The following is an 18081-nucleotide window of genomic DNA, read 5'->3' on the forward strand; positions in this document are numbered from 1 at the left end:
AGTGTTGCTTAAATATTGAGAATAATTCTGAACAGCACAAAGACATTCTCATACTGATGGCTTTGCTCCAGGGTTTGTTTTTTGAAACCGCCTAGAACAGCAAATCCAAAAAAAAAAAAAAAAAACAGGTGTGTGTGCATTTCCTATGGGAATCTGTCATCCCTTTGGTTCCCCTCTTGTGTAAGAAATTTTTAAAAAATGCAAATTTCCTCCTTCAAGTCATGCTTCAACACGCCACCGGCAGACACCGCACACCTGCTTCACCTTCCTCGCAGTCACTCACCAGTGGAAAGGCAGGCATTGAGGGGGAACAGTGAAAGGATGGTCTTCAGCCACCTGAAGAACTGGGCAAGGCCTCAGTTCTTTTATATGTCTGAAGGCAGAAAGTTACAACATTTAGAAAAGTCAGAACTGCAGGGCAAATGAGCTACAGAACTCGTTTACTGAGGATAAGGATAGAAAGCAGTTTTTAAGGTTTGTCAGCTTTAAGCACAGTTTAGAGAATATTAAACACATGTGCCATAACTTTATCCTTGGTCTGATTTATTTGTAACATCTGTGGAGAAAATCACGCCTACAAAGAAATGACTTTGACAACTTCTTTTACCCAAGAGTGGTTGTCTTTTCTCAAGGTTCTCGTCTATACTTGCTCCAAAAGCACACTTAGGGTGTTGAATTAGAAAGTTTCTCACTTGAATTGACTTTAACAGTTCTGACCTGGCTGGTGTGAATTAGTCCAATCAAAAGTATTTTTATTCCTAATCAAATTGTAAAAAAAAAATTGTAAGTAGCTAATAAATATCTTCTTTAGAGTAAGTGTTGTAGACACCAAAGATGTCTGGGTCCTTATTCTGGGAAGCTGTGAATATATTACCTCACACGGCAAAAACAGGCTTTGCAGATGTGATTAAATTAAGAAGTTTAATGGGAAATTATCCTGGATTATTTTTTATCCAGTGGACCCAATGTAATCACAACGGTTTTTATAAGGAGGAGGTGGGAGGGAAGAGTGAGAGAAGTAGAGAGGTTTGAAGATGATAGGCTACTGGCTTTAAAGATGGAGGAAAGACCCAGAAGTTAAGGAATGCAGACTGCCTCTAGAAGCTGGAAAAGGCAAGGAAATGGATTCTCCCTACAGCCTACAGAAGGAATGCTGCGGGTGCCTTGATTTTAGCCCAGTAAAAGTCATTTAGACTTCTTATTTCCAGAACTGTAATAATAAGTGTGTGTTGTTGTAAGCACCTATATTTGTGGTAACTTGTTACAGCAGCAATGGAAAACTAATACATTTACAAAGAAAACTAAAAAAACCTGCTCACTTTTTTATGGTAAAATTGAATCTGAAGTTCACAAAATCAGAAACCATACAGATTACATTTCACTACACATATGCATTGTTACTTTTCACAATGATACAAAAACGACTATCTATGACTTTATTTCTAAGGTTCTTGTATCTCAGCAGCACTCTTTTCTGTTTGTTTGTACTTTAATGCTAAAGGATAATCTTTAGGCTTAAGGAAAACATACAACACATTGCTAGGTATTTTTAAAATACTAACAGATCCAACTCTGCTGAAGTGGGTAGGTTGTCAGTTAATTACGATGAGTGACTTGATTAAAATCTCACATTCTTTGGAAATGGAGCTTGTTTATGTGTGTGCACAGTTAACTGGAAGGATGTAGGAAGCAACAGAACCAATTTTAATAATACTATCTAAAACTTCAAGGAAAAGTCTAAATTTGATTCCTTCACTTCAAAAAAACAAAGCAGGGGCATGTGCCTGGTGAAGCACCAAGGTGCACAGGGGAGGGGAACAGCCCAACAGCCACTAGTTTATAAGCTGTTATGAAGGAAGATGAGAAGGCACCAGCAGGGCAGTTTCTGGAGAACCAGGCAAATAAGGCATAACCTCACAAATGAGCCAAAGAAGAAAACAGGTGTTTAACCAACTTTTCTCTGATCTAAGAAACCATAAGACCAAAAACAAAAAAAAAATTCTGACAGGAGGAGGCCTACCTTGGAGAAGCCTGAGCCAACTGTCAACTGGAGCAAAACTTCGTATTTTCTTGTGATGGATGGATGATGTGAATCTACCAGATGGAGATGGAAGGAATGGTCAAAGGTGGTAACCCAATTCAGAAGACAGCATCTCTGATGGTCTCTTGCTGTATTTAGCAAAGACAAAATTTCCATTTCTGAGGTCAACTACTTTAGTGAGATTTTGGGAAACTATGCAGATTTCAGGGCGGGGCAGGACAAATCCTGATCTATCACTTTCTCTAGTAAATAGAGGATTATATAGGGACTCAGGATATAAGACTCAAGGCTGTGTAACGAGCCAAGTGCAATAGCAAACAGGTCTTCAACCCATACCCACCTGACATGGAAGTGGCGAGGGAGACCCTTAGAAAACCACTATTTGATATCAGTTTTCCTGAATACCAAAAGCTAGAAATTTTTTCTAGGTGAGAAGATGAGGGTGTCCTGATTTCCCTGCATTGGGGGACTGTATTAAATTTCTCTGTATCAACTCAGTTGTTCCTAACATACTATTACCTTTGCAGTGGTGACCAGGGTTCTCTGTCCCTTACTTTCATGTCTAACTAGCTGGCCACTCTTTTAAAAAAAATTGTATATTAGAGGAAAATGCTTTATACCAGTCATCTCTTTCCCCTTCCTCACTCATATTATTAAAACAGCTCAATTTAGGCCCCTAAGGCAGTAGTTTATAAGCTGTATGGTTTCACAGCCTCCACAAAGCTCTTTAAAAATCTAATAAAAGGCATCCACCCCAAAGCAGAACATATTTATGCACATAATTATACATCAATGCCACATATATTTGTACGAGTTTATGTACTCCCCTGAAGCCCATTTTTGGAAGACCATGTAAACAAACCTTTGCCTTAAAGGGTAGTTTCATCCTGTTTTGGGGTTGCCAAGAGGTTTAAAAAGAGGGGGAGGGATTGCAATGATGCATGTGCTTTTTTTTAGATAGCTTAGATCTCTCCATGAGCTGTTGAAGAGTCAAAAAGCAAATAAACGTCAACAGTTCTGAATCCCAACATTGTTTAATGACAACCTTCCCATGTTTGCCAACTTGCTGCTTAACAACAATCCTGTTGACACTGTGTAAAAAGCTTTCCAGGTCCTCCCAGGTAAATACAATAACCCATTCCTACCAATCACCTGGCCGCCCAACTGAACTTCTTAATTCACACAGAATTCACGAAGACGAGTCATTGTTTTTGCCCCATGTACCTTGACATATTACAGATTTTACTTCTTCAAGCTATCTTTTCATATACTAATCTCAGCAGAAGGCATCAATTATAAGTGAAAGTCCACAACTACAATAATATTAAGCTTTCATGTTTGTGAAAATAGTAAACACTTAACTTGATAAACCATTCAAGTTTGTGTTTCTCTCTCTAATATGTTTAGTACGTGACTTGGATAAGTGAAAAGTTTTTTTTTTTTTTTTTAAACTTACTTCATTTGCTCCTCAGGTTAAACCTCACCAGACCACATGTAATTTGGAGATGTGTCTTGGGAACAAGAAGGTAAAGTTATTTTGTTCATTTGGTTCAAAAGTATATCAAGATCACTGATTCATCATAATCAAGTGGGAGAAGTAGTAGGTTTCCTTAGGAAGAAAAGGAATAACTAAGGGACAAATGAAGCAGACCTTCTGATGAAGAAAAAGACAATTGTGGGGTGGAAGGCAGATAAACAGCATTGTGCTGTTGCTAGCTTGGCTGCAAAGGTAATTCAATAGCTCTCAGTGAAGCCTGGCAAGATGCCTGCAGGAGCAGAGAGCTAACCGATGGAAGACGGGGGTGGGGAGTGGAATTTGTTGGATTGGCTAATTAGGCCCTTCCCTAACAGCCAAGAAGGAAGTGGATTACTTGTGGCTGTGACTAAGAAACCTATGGCCAAAAAGACAAGTTTGCCTGCCCAGAATTCTGCCAAGTATAAGAATAGTCCCAACATTTCAAGGTGGTTTTATCTACTTGGAAATAAGGCAGGAATATCTGAAAAAAATCAGGTGACAGTTTTAACTTGAAATGACAAATGAAGATAAGAGAAAAATTTCAAAAAGTCAGAAGCCATTACATTGCTAGAACATGCCTTAAACACAGAATTCGGACTGGAGAGTGACAGATCAGCTAGGACAGGGTCCCTGGTATAACATAAGAGGGGCTGTGGAATTGGAATTGTACTATATTAAAATTTTAGGCTACAGAAGCAGAGACATGATTTTATCCCCCCAACACACTTGCGTTTTATTTATGAGGATGCTGAGGTTCACAGTACTTTCATGCCACTGTAGGACTTGCTAAAGACCCCATAGTAAGTGACAAAACTAATAGGCTCCAGAGTCCCTGAGGACTAGTTCCAGAGATCCTGAAAACAGAGAAATGAATGCAAGAGATCCTGCAATGGAAGTCTCCATAGGGTTGGCTGACCAAATGGGTGTGGTGTTTCAATCCAAGGCTAAGAAAAAAAAAAAAAAAAAATGTAGATAAATAGTAATGCAAGAAGTTACAAATGAATAGAGTACTACCAAATTGTAACCAGGTATAACCGTAATTTACAACACATTTTAGTGCCTTTTCATGGTTTTTTTTTTTTTAGGTTTTCTTGGGTTAGGATCCATATTTTCAAAAATACGTCCTAATCAGTCTTTCTCTAACCATGCTCACGGAAAACCAAAAAACAATAGTAACACCGAAGGAGTTTTATCACAACAGGTTTCAAGAAAGTGATATAATCTACACTCTTTCTCTTATTTAAATCGAAAGTTCCCAGAAATGTTATCCAACTATTTGTCCATATCTTGAATGATCTAAAATCAAGATTTGTAACTCTTTCTAGCTAGAAATTAGAGAACAACCTTAAAGCTACACAGCATTATACTATTTTGATTCTGACTCATGGTAACCCTATAGGACACAGTAGAACCCCGCCCCACAGGGTTTCCAAGAAGTGCCTGCTGGATTCGAACTCCCAATCTTTTGGTTAGCAGCTGTAGCTTTTAACCGCTATGCCATCAGGGCAGCATTAAGAGTATATACTAATACCTACATGAACTTTATCACTAAGAAACTGAAGGTCTAAAAGGCAACAAAAAAAGAAAGGACACCTTGATTTTATTGTTATTATTATTTATTTTTCCAAAGTTTGTAAATATCATATTACACAAAAGTGGGGGGAAGTCTTCTAGTAAGATTTCTGCTATTTATTAAGGACCTTAATCTACTGGATTTTTTAAATCATTATTATTGAATCGGGAAATATTAATCTTTACAGTCAAAATACATCTTTAAATTCGCCTCAAATCCTTATTCCAAATGACATTTTCTCAAAATTTGTAATGGTAAAAGCCCTTCATGTAACTATTGTTTTTGGTTTTCTATAGACATGGCTACAGAAAGAGTAATTAGGATACACTTTTTAAAAATATGGATCCCAATCCAAGAAAAAGCTAAAAAGAGCTATGAAAGGGCACTAAAATTTTAATACCTGGTTACAATTTGGTGTGTGTGTATGTGTGTGTGTTTCTCACTAATTTGCAACTTTTTGATTGTTAGTCTACAACTGGTTTTTCTTAACCTTGGATTAAAACACAATATCTATTTGGCCATGATAAACACTGTAATAAGTGATTCCAAGGGGAATATAAGAAAGAACACTGTCTTTATTCCTGTAATTTTCTCTTTTATAAAAGAAACTATTTTAATTTCATAGGACTATTTTAATAAACTAGATAAAAATAGTTCAGGGATAATATAAGAAAGCATTTTGACATAGGGAAATATCTGAAGTATTTTGAACTCCTTTGAAGGAGAATATGACAAATATCAAGTGTTAGACCAATATGATTTGTATTACTTTTAATCACCAAAGCTCACAGAATGAAGCCTTACCCAAACACTAACTTTATAAGAGATGGAACATACAGAAATATCAATGGAATCTCTGTAAGCAATAATTTCAAAACTCTAATAGTATATTTCAGAGGGAAGTACAGCCTGCTATAAAACATCATTTATGTATCAGTAACACCTTGAATAGAATATTCTGTAGAGTTCGAAATGAGTAGTACAGAGGAAGAGAAAGGAGTATGGCAGCATTAAGGACAATGACAGCAGATATTTAAGGAATAGACTTTGTTTCTTAGGCCTGCAAAGGCAACAGCAATGACCAAGCAAGTGTTGAGTCCATTCTGCCAGTATTAAGGAATAAACTGAAGAAGTTCCAAGCAGAGTGACTCTGCATAACACTGCCATCTCCAAGAAACTGCCACAGCAAAGATACTTAGTTATGTTTCCAGTTGAATTATCAGAAAGTGTTAATCAGAGCACTAACTTACCTTTCACAGCACTTCCATATTACTCATACTATTTAGACAATTCTAATCCCAAACAATGCAGAGAAGCCAGGAAGGAATCACAGTTCACCTTTAGTCACTGGCACTTTGCACTCATTCCAGCCATCCTGCTCAGTGTTGTTAACTGGAACGAAACGGTTTGAAGCCCTGCTTTTTTTCTCCTTATCATTTCTTTTTAATAAGTATATTAATATCCATTAATCATTTGTTCATAAACAGATTGAGTCTTTTAAAAATAAAATAACACAAAAATATTTAGGATTTTTGCTTAATTAAAAAAAAAAAACAACAGTGCCATTAAGTTGATTCTGACTCATAGCGACCCTATAGGACAGAGTAGAACTGCCCCATAGAGCTTCCAAGGAGCAACTGGTGGATTCAAACTGCCGACCCTTTGGTCAGCAGCCATAACACTTAACCACTTAGCCACGAGGGTTTCCTTTGCTTAATTAGGGTAGTGAAATTATGAATCTTCAAGCTTAAATTTTTATTATTTTTTAAAAGTTTACTGCGGTTTAGGTGAAAGTTTACAGCTCAAATGTGTTTCTCATACAAAAATTTATACACGCATCATTATGTGACTCTAGTTGCTCTTCCTATAATGTAACAGCACACTCCCCCTTTCCACCTCGGATTTCCCATGTCCATTCAACCAGCTCCTATCCCTTTCTACCTTCTCATTCTGCCTCTACACAGGAGCTGCCCACTTAAGTCTCATGTATCTACTTGAAATAAGCACATTCTCCATGAGTATTATTATTTTGCCAAATCCCATTAATTTATTTGTTTGGAAAAATATTGTTATTTTTCACAATAAATGCTACTTATGTTAACAAGAAATGGGTTTATTATTGCTTTTATTATTTTATTATACTTTCGATGAAGGTTTTCAGAACAAATTAGCTTCTTATTAAACAGTTAGTACACATATTGTTTTACGACATTGGTTAACAACCCCACTACATGCCAACACTCTCCCTTCTCAAACTTGTGTTCCCTATTATCATCTTTCCTGTCCCCTTCTACCTTCTAGTCCTTGCCCCTGGGTTTGTGCCCCTTAAGTCATTTTGTTTTACTGGCTTGTCTAATCTTTAGATGAAGGGTGAACCTCAGGAGTGACTTCATTACTGAGCTATAAGGGTGTCCAGGGGCCACACTCTTGGTGTTTCTGTCAGGCCAACAAGTCTGGTCTCTTTTGAGAGCTAGAATTTTGTTCTATATTTTTCTCCAGTTCTGTCCAGGACCCTCTATTGTGATCCCTGTCAGACCAGTCAGTGGTTGTAGCCAGGGACCATCCAGTTGTACTGGACTCAGTCTGGTGGAAGCCATGATAGATGTGGTCCATCAGCCCTTTGGACTAATCTTTCCCTTGTATCTTTAGTTTTTTTTCATTTTCCCTTGTTCCCAAAGGAGTGAGACCAGTGGAGTGTCATAGATGGCCGCTCACAGGCTTTTAAGACCACAGGCGCTACTCAACAAACTAAAATATAGAACATTTTTTTTTATAAACTGTTATGCCAATTGAGCCAGATGTTCCCTGAGACCACAGCCCTAAGCCCAGCAATTCAGTCCCTCAAAGAGTTTGGATGTGCCTATGGAGCTCCCATGACCTTGCCTCGGACAAGTTGTGCTGGCTTCCCCAGTATTGTGTACTGTCTCACCCTTCACCAAAGTTACCACTTATCTATTGTCTATTTAGTGTTTTCCATCCATTCCTCCCCTCCCTTGTAACCATCAAAAATTATTTATTTTTGTGTATAAACCTTCTCATGAGTTTTTACACTAGTGGTCTCATACAATATTTGTCCTTCTGTGATTGACTTATTTCACTCAGCATAGGGCCCTCCAGATTCATCCATGTTACAAGATACTTCACAAATTCATCATTGTTCTTTACCATTGCATAGTACTCCACTGTGTGTATGTACCATAGTTTGTTTATCCTTTCATCTGCTGATGGGCATCTAGGTAGTTTTCATCTTTTTGCTATTGTGAACAATTCTGTAATGAATATGGGTATGAATATGTCTGTTCATATGATGACTCATTTCTCTAGGCTACATTCCTAGGAGTGGGATTGCTGGGTCATATGGTATTTCTATTTCTAGCTTTCTAAGGAAGCACCACATCATTTTCCAAAATGGTTGTATCATTCTGCATTCCTACCAGCAGTGCATAAGAGTTCTGATCTCCCTGTAGCCTCTCCAGCATTTATTTCCTGTTTTTTTTTTTTTGGTTTATGCTAGTAATGCTGGGATGAAATGGTATCTCACTGTGGTTTTGACTTGCATTTGTCTAATGGCTACTGATCATGAGCATTGCCTCGTGTGTCTGATGACCACTTGAATGTCTTCTTTGGTGAAGTGTCTGTTCATTTCCTTTGCTCCTTTTTTAATTGGATTGCCCTTTTGTTGTACAGATGTTGGATTTTCTCTCAGATTTTAAAGATTAGAACTTTGTTGGATTTGTAATAGCCCAAAATTTTTCCTAGTCTGTAGGTTCTCTTTTTATTCTTTTGGTGACATCTTTTGATGAGCATAAGTGTTTAATTTTTAGAAGATGTCAGTTATCTAGCTTATCTTCTGGAGCTTGTATGTTATTGGTTATGGTTTGTATCCTGTTAATGCCATGTATTAGGGCCTCTAGCTTTGATCCAGTTTTTCCTTCTGTGAACTTTATAGTTTTTGGCTTTATATTTTAAGTCTTTGATGCATTTTGAATTAGTTTTTGTGTATGGTGTGAGTTATGGGTTCTTTTTCATTTTTTTGCAGATGGAAATCAAGTTTTGCCAGCACCATTTGTTAAAAAAGACTATTTTTTTTCCCATCTGATGGACTTTGGGTCTTTGTTGACCCTACAGGTGACTGTAGGTGGATGGGTTCTCAATTACGTTCCATTGGTCAATGTATCTGTCATTGTACCAGTACTAGGTTGTTTTTTGACTACTGTAGCTGTATGGTAGGTTCTGCTGTCAAGTAGTGCAAATCTTCCTACTTTATTGTTCTTCAATAGTGCTTTACTTATCCGAGGCTTCTTCCCTTTCCATATAAATTAATTATTAGTTTTTCCATCTCTTTAAAGACTGTTGTTGGTCTTTGGACTGGATCGCATTGTATTTGTAAATTGCTTTGGGTAGAATTGTCATTTTCACAATGTTGAGTCTACAAATCCATGAGCATGGTATGTTTTTCCATTTATGTAGATCTCTTTTGGTTTCTTGCAGTAGTGTTTTGAAGTTTTCTTTATACAGGTCTTTTACATCCCTGGTTAGATTTACTCCTAAGTATTTTATTTTTTTAGGGACTATCATAATGGTATCGTTTTCCTGATTTCTTTTTCATTGTTGCCTTTATTGGTGTATAGAAATCCAACTGATTTTGGTATGTTTATCTTGTTTCCTTGCTCTTTGTGTTGTTAATTTCTACCTTGATGGCAAGTGGTCAGAAAAGATACTCTGTGTTTTCTCAATGTTTTGGATTTTGTTGAGGGTTGCTCTGTTGAGGGTTGCTCTAAGATGTGGTTTATTGAGGAGAACATTCCATGTGCGTTGGAAAAAAGTGTGTACTTTGCAGCTGTTGGGTGGAGTGTTCTATATATGTCTTTGTGGTCAAGTTGGCTGTTTGTGCCCTTTAGCTCTTCTGTATCATTGTTGAGTTTCTTTCTAGATGTTTGGTCCTTTACTGAGAGTGGTGTTTTGAAGTCTCCTACTATTATTGTGGAAATGCTAATTTCTCTTTCCAGTGCTGTTAGAGTTTGTTATATGTATTTAGGAGCGCTGTCATTGGGTGCATAGATGTTTATTATGGTTATGTCTTCATGATAGATCATCCCTTTAATCACTATATGGTGCCCTTCTTGGTCTTATATGGTAGATTTTGTTTTAAAGTCTATTTTATCTGAGATTAGTATTGCCACTCCTGCTCTTTTTTGGTAGCTGTTTGCTTTTTCTTTTGCTTTTGTAGATTTTGTTTTTACTGAGACTTTATGGTTTTCTTTATTTTGATGTGTAGGTTTATTAACATTCTTTGTGGTTACTTTGAAATTTACCCTTATCTTCCTAGGTTTGAACCAGTTTATTATTACTTGGTATTGCCTTTCCTTCCTCTCAATTAGAAAGTTCTATACCTACACCATTTATTTCCTCTTTTATTGTTCCGACATTGTTGTCGTTTACAGATTAACTTCTCTGGTTCCCTGTTCTAATTCTTTTGGTTTTGGATCCCCCAGTAGCCCAGTGCCGTCCTGGAGAATTCATTTCCTAGGTTGGCATCTGGCTGGTACAATCTTGCTTCCTAGATTCAGGCTGTGGTCTGATGTTGTTTTTTCTCAAACTGAAGGACTCTCTTTAATAATTCTTGCAGGTTTGATTTGGCTTTTACATATCCCTTAATTTCTGTTTATCTGGAAATGTCCTAATTTCATTATCATTTGAGGGTTTTGCAGGATACGTTATTCTTGGTTGGCAATTTTTTTCTTTCAAGGTTTTATATATGTTATCTCATTGCCTTCTTGCCTGCCTGGTTTCTGCTGAATAATCAGAGCTTAGTCTTATTGTTTCTCCTCTGTATGTGACTTTTCATTTTTCTTGAGCTGCTCTCAGGATTCTTTCTTTGTCTTTGATTTTTGCAAGTGTGATTATTATATGCTTTGCTAATTTTCTTTTGGGGTCTATCCTATATGGGGTTTGTCGAGCTTCTTGGATGGTCAGCTTTTCATCTTTCATGATATCAGGGAAGTTTTCTGTCAGCAATTTTTTAATGATCATCTCTGTGTTTCTGTTTTGTCCCCCTTTTCTGGGACTCTGATCACTTGCAAATTTTTGCTTTTGATTGTGCCCCTTATAATTGTCGGCTTTATTCATTTCTCTTCACTCTTTTTTTCTGATTTTTCCTCAAACAGAGTTGTATCCAAGTGTTTGTCTTTAATTTTGCTGATCCTGTCTTTCGTTGTTTCAGAACTGCTGCTAAGCCCTTCTGTGACACTGTTCATTTATGAAATCTTGTTGTTTATCTTTTGGATTCCTAATTGTTGTATTTACAAGTATGATTTCTAGTTGTGAATTTATTTTGGTATTTTGTTTCTGTATTATTTTCCTGAATTCTTCCATTTTCTTTTGTCTGTATTTTCCATGAATTTGCCTATTTTTTCCAGATTTTTTTCTGCTTTTTGCCTCAACTCTTGGAGAGCTCTGAATATTAGAGATTTGAATTCCCTATCAGGCAGTTTTAGTGCCTTTTCTTCTACTGGAAAGTCATCTGGTGTTTTATTTTGGATGCCTATTGGAACCATCCTGTCCTGTTTTTTTTAATATGTTTTGATATTGTCTGCTGTCTTCAGGACATTCAGTAGATGGATTTTGTTTATGTTTATGGACTGTAGATTTGTTTAATCCTGTTTTTTTTTTTTTTTATTATTTCGTTATGTCTGAGCAGGCAGGCTGTGCATGCTTTGTTGTTTGCTTATCTGTGGGCACAATACTTTTCACCTCCTTGTCCAATGGGCAGGGCCAGTCGCTCAGCTATGGTGCAGGTACAGCTGAAGGGGAGGGGCTGAGATGGGTTTTTTGTGGCACATACTAGGGCTGACAGGGCAGGCCAGGAATCAGTACAGGACGGGTTTCAGTAGGCTGTGCCTGTGCTGCTTGGGGGTGTGATGTTCAGCATATAGTAGAGGTAGGCAGGAAGGAGGGGGGAGGTTGTGATGTGTGGAGCTAAAAGATGGGTATGGGAAAAAAGAGAGAGAAATAGGAGCTAAAAAGAAATGAACAAACAAAAAGAGTGCTAATGGAGCTTGCCATTGGAGTGGAGAGATGAGAAACTGAGAAATGGAGAAAAAAAAAAAGAAAAGGGAAAAATAAGATAAAATTTTTAAAAATTAGAAAAAAGAAAAGAAAAGCCATCAGGGATCCCACCAGTGCAGCTGCAAAGACTGAGGAAGTGGCTCCCAGGCCGTGGAGTACAGCCTGGCTAGAAGGGATAGAGATGTGACACAGTCCCAGGTATGCAGGAGACAAGAAAAGAAGGTAAGTATAGAGAAACAAGAGACTGAAAAATGAGGAAAGACAAAAAGGAAAAAAGAAAAAAGAAATGTCCAGGGATCCCACTGACACAGCTGTGCAGACTGGGAAAGTGGCTCCCAAGCCATGAAAAGAAAAAGAAAACAAACGAACAGAACAAAACAAACAAAAAACAAAAGGAAGCCCCAGGGATCCCACCAGTGTGGTGGTACAGGCCAAGGAAGCAGTTTCCCAGTTGAGTGGTGCTTCATGGCCTTTCAAGAAGAAGCAAAGATGGCATGTAGAGCCAGGTGTTCAAGGGAAAGGAGGGGGATGTGGTGAGAGGCATGAAAGAAGCAGAAAAAAGCAACACCAACAACAAATGGCACTCAGGAACCCAGCCAGCATGGGTGGGGCAAATCTGAGCAGCATGGGGCAGAAGCCAGTGCCTCCTGACCAAGAAACTGTGACCAGCAGGAAGCAGTGGAGGCCGACTGGGGAGGAAGAAGGGTGGGGGGGATGGGAAACCATATATCCCTGGTTACCGGGTGCCCTACCTCTTGTTGGGAGCTCTGTGAAGCTGTTTTGCCATACTCTCTGTTCGCCTAACTCCGATGTGGAGAGGGTGAATCCAAGTGGCACAGGCTTGCACTTCTCAGCCAGCCAAGCAACCACATCGAGCTTGGAAGAGGCGGAGGCAGAGCAGGGAGGAAGAAGGTTGCGGGGTGGGAAATCGTATATTGCTGGCTACTGGATGCTCTGTCTCCTGTTGAGAGCTCTGTGAAGCTGCTTTCCTGTACTCTCTACCCACCAATCTCCAACAGAAGTTCAACATGGTGAATCCGTACTACATGAACTGATAGGGGATTTTTGCATGTATCTCTCCTTGCTGTCTGTTCTCTGTCAGCAGTTTCTTATTCCATTCAGTGCTTGGCTGAGTTCTTTGTCTCTTCTTTTGATGCTTAGGGTTTCAGGATTGACGTTTGTCTCTGTTTTACTTTAGTTTTTTGGATCTTTGCTATGTAGGGATGGCATGGTGCTTCTGTTCGTAGCTCTATGTGGGCTCTGCCTCCAGCCTAAATTTTTGTGTTTTAGTGTTTTTCCCTTAAGGGTTTCATTGAGCCTTTTGGCTCATGTGGCCACGCCAGTTGTGTCTTCCATTCCCCTCTGCTGTCATGCATCTAAACTACTTGGTAGCAAATGACCTACTTGCATATATTTTCATTCCACCAATGGAACAAAAGAAGAAGTCCAAGCCACTCAGGTTGACAGTATAAACCTTAACAGAAATCTCAATAATCTCTAGGTATTAAAGACTTCCATTCAAGGAATAAAATGAATATTATCCATCATAATCCCAGCTATGCTATCTATAGTATCTTTTTCTAATCACAAAAAAAGGAGAGATATTACAAATTACCAACAAGTGAATTCCAGATTTTGGTGGAGTTCCATAACTTTTTAATCACAAACCCAGAGACCCAGGAAGAATATAATTTGTTACAAAGTAGGGGATGGAGAAGAACTTCCGTTTGGTCCTTAATAACGTTGCATTATAATATTAAACATCACTTTTGTAATAAAACAATAACATAGTTAATAAAGGCATACCTTATTAAAAATCAAAATCTCTATTTTATGTCCATTTATAAAAATCCCAAAAGGCCACTCTCAAAATAGTCAAGAGAGCTCAGATGGAAAAGAATATTAGCCTGAGTTCAGCATTCATTTATTTGTTCATTTAACACGTACTAGTTTTTTTTTTAGACAAAGGAAGACACTTAAGGAAGTGGAGAGTTTTATTTCTCTTACTTAGACTTCCATCTTTCAATCTCCAAAGACTAGGCCCCTAAAATTTCTGGTATCCATTTACCTAGATAGATATTTATATAAACAAACTGGTGCCTATGTGTGTGCATGTGTGTGTGTTGGTGGTGGTGGTGATAGAGATGGTGGTGTTGCTAATAAGAAAGTAGTAAAGGGTACACAGAGAGTGGAAATGCTACTTATAATCATTGAGAGCATTTGGCCATTCTTTTAAAAGATGGCCAACTTTCGGTATGTTTATTAGTTCATTTACTCCTTTGTTCACTGATTCATTTAATTTTTAATTTATTCTCTCTCAAGTGTTTATTGAGAACCTAGTTATGTTTCAAGCATTGTGACCTTAGTGACGCTATTCTCCTTTCAAATCCTTAACCAGCAAGCTGAAAACTAAATTGCTGTAATGCTACATTTTTTTTTTTTTTACAGAGGAAATAACTAAAATACATCTGAGTTTGCTTCTCTAATGTAGAAATGGCAACCTGTTTTTTATAAAAGGAAAAAGAAGAACACTGAGTAGTGAAACAAAACTGCTATTTAAATGACAGATATCCATCTGAGGGGTCCAATAGTCTTAAATTAACAGTGATTAATTTGTAGCACAGAAACAAGCTTCTAGGTGGTAAAAACAAGTAAACTGTGAAAGAGAACGCAATAAATAAGCAGAATTTATCTACTATTATAATGGAACTGTATCTAAAAGCAAGCCTGTCTCCTTGAACACATTTCCCTTGCCTCCAAGAAATAACAGAGGGTCTTTAAATGAAGTTATGAATCTCTGTATTCAAACTGGGAGCTTGAGTATCGGATACACATCTTGGGAGCTGACAAACACTCTGAAAGGAAATCTTGATGAGTTTTCTCTTGTGAAGCCAGTTCACTTCAAGAAACTTGAGGTATGTCCTATGAGCACGTACACATCAAAAAATTTTATAGAAAAAAATAGGTCTGTTTTCCAGACATGCCTTCATCCTTTCTTTGTGAGAAGTGGACCATTGCTCCTGTTTTACTCAGGAGAATATGACAGTGTCTGAGCTTTGATGGAAACCTTCCCTGCCTATTTCCTAGCCCAAAGAGTAACAGACATCAGCTGTGGTGCCTTACCCTTTCATTGCAAATAGAGTGGAATGGAACCATATCCCACATGTGGTGGGAGCCCCAGAATTTTCCTAGTCTTTCTAGATATTGTGGCAGAGGAGGGGAGGGTGAGGATGGTTTGCCTTTTTCCGGGTCATCTCTGGCTCTGAACTGCTTCTTCTATGCTTATGTTTATGAATTGTGATACTTTCCTAAAAGAGCTGTGTCTGTATTGTACCACATCACCCCTAACGCAGCACTTTTCCCTTGATTTCTGCCCCCACCAATATAACTCACTATACATTTGAGCGTGTAGCACTTTTTACTGAAGGTTTGGGTATAACAAAGAAATATACAGAGCAAGCCCTATAGTATTTCTTCTCCTCTTCAAAACTTTCCTTATGCTTCTATTTCTTCACTTTATTATGCAGAGCAATCAGTCTCTCCACTCTTCTTATCTAAAACATATCAGTATGGCAGCCTAAACAATAGGCTATTTACTCCTGATCTCTCCCTTTAGAAGTACCAAAGAAATGCATTCAAATTCTAGTCTGTCCTTTATTCTCTCCACCCACCTCCCCCATTAGATGCAGAAGGAAGCAATATTGATTATTTTCTACTGATAAGAGTTTTGTCACTCCCTGTTATGGATTGAATTGTGTCCCACAAAAATATCTCTCAACTTGGCTAGCCCATGATTCGCACTATGATGTGACCGTCCACCATTTTGTCAACTGATGTGATTTTCATATGTGTTGTAAATCCTACCTCTATGATGCTAATGAGGTGGGGTTAGCGGCAGTCATGTTAATGAGGCCTGGCTCAATCTACAAGATTAGGCTGTGTTTTAAGTCAATCTCTTTTGAGATATAAAAGGGAGAATTGAGCAGAGAGGATGGGGGATCTCACACCACCAAGAAAGCAGTGCCAAGAGAAGAGTGTGTCCTTTGAACTCAGGGTCCCTGAGCTGAGAAGCTCCTAATCCAGGGGAAGATCGAAGACAAGGACCTTCCTCCAGAGCCAACAGAGAGAGAAAGCCTTCCCCCTGGAACTGATGGCCTAAATTTGGACTTCTAGCCTACTAGACTGTAAGAGAATAAACTTCTGTTTGTTGAAGCCATCCAATGGTAATATTTCTGTTTACAGCAGCACTAGATAACTAAGACACTCCTCATTTAAAGCAAAGTAATTATAGTTTGTTTGGATTTTAAATAACACTTTGCTTTCTCTCCATTATACTAGATGACCCTTAGTATTACAGATTTCACTTTTCCTGCTAAGAGATCATAGGCAAAAGTCTCCAAAAAATTGGCTTGGTGACCACCTCAAGGCTGCTCATACTTTAAGATTTAGGACCCAATCTCTTACTGGTCAGGCCAAATGAAAACCAAACCAAACCCATTGCTGTCATGTCGATTCCAACTCATAGCAACCCAATAGTTCAGACTAGAACTGCCTCACAGGGTTTCCAAGGAGCAGCTGGTGGATTCACACTGCCAACCATTTGGTTAGCAGCTGAGCGCTTAACCACTGAACACTTAAATTAGGAAAGTGAAGGAAACTTACAATTTCTTGAGTATCTACTTTGTACCCTGCATGGTACAATTATATTCACAACAGCTAAGCAAAATAGGTATCAGTGTTCTCAATTTTATAGATAAGGGAGCTGAGATCAGAGAAGGTAAGTAACTTACATATGATTACATCAGTAACCTGTGCACTGGACCCAGGTCTGCAAAGCCACGTGCCTTCTCCATTATACCCCAGCATTAGGAGAAAAAGGCATTTAACTAGACTTGCCAAAGTATTCAACCCTCACTCCAATTCCAGGGAACCTAGTATCTGAGGCTTTCTCAGCCTCTTAGAATCTCCCAGCAGGTAATGAGGTCCTTTTTTAAGCCGCCCAGTAGCTTATAGCCGGATGACTCAAAGGAGCACTTCTCTATCCCAAAACCAGTTTTACTGAGTTGACTCTGACTCATGGTGACCCCATGTGTGTCCGAGTTGAACTATGCTCCAAAGGGTTTCAGTGGCTGATTTTTCACAAGTAGATCACCAGGGCTTTTTTCCAAAATGCCTTTGCGTAGACCTGAATCTTCAGTCTTTCAATTAGCAGCCGAGCATATTACCTGTTTGCACCACCCAGAGACTCCTCCCCATCCCAACCCAGGGCAAATTGAGGTCTTCATTTCATGGACCTGTAAGTTGCCACGACAACAGATTTGTGTTTTTTTTTTTTTTTTTGGTAAGTAAGTACTAAGAGCTATCCTAAAATCAATTAGTAAAATTACATGTTTGAAGTGAACTGGAAACTAAATTTCTGGATTGATGACAGGTGTGGAGGAGGTAGGAAAATAATCTACTTGTAGACAAGGAGTATGGGCGGCTGGCAGGTGTGTGCACACATCTGTAAGTGGATACAGTCAGCTCCTGCTTTCGCTGCCATGCCTTTAGAAAACCACTTAAGCAAGAATGGATAAACCCCCGAACCTACTGCCCCAAGACAAGAGATAATCTTTAAACCCTAAACCAAAAATATCCCCTGAAGTCTTCTTTAAACTAAACAATAGTTTAGCTTAATTAGAAAAGAATGTCTGCCTTAAGCATTGTGCTTTTTTAAAGAACTACCTATACGGGATCAAATGGACAACAGCTACCTGAAAGCTTAGATAGAAAGCTTAGGGGACAGTGAGTTTATGTTAATGGAGGAACAACAATTTGGAAAAGGACGATGAGAATGGTTGCACAATTTGAAAAATGCAATCATTGTCACTGAATTGTACATGT

The 18081-nt window shown here is 38.3% G+C and overlaps 1 long non-coding RNA gene across 1 annotated transcript in view; it reads right to left on the bottom strand.

Annotated features, from left to right (window-relative positions):
• Nucleotides 1-1977: 1977 nt before the first annotated feature.
• The window catches only part of LOC126078424 (uncharacterized), a 91197-nt gene continuing 75093 nt past the window's right edge, over nt 1978-18081 (bottom strand). Inside the window, exon 3 of the long non-coding RNA XR_007518034.1 lies at nt 1978-2169. This is a non-coding gene — a long non-coding RNA (uncharacterized LOC126078424). The remainder of the gene's footprint in view (nt 2170-18081) is intronic.

Source organism: Elephas maximus, chromosome 6, assembly GCF_024166365.1.
Source record: "Elephas maximus indicus isolate mEleMax1 chromosome 6, mEleMax1 primary haplotype, whole genome shotgun sequence".
NCBI lineage: Eukaryota > Metazoa > Chordata > Mammalia > Proboscidea > Elephantidae > Elephas > Elephas maximus.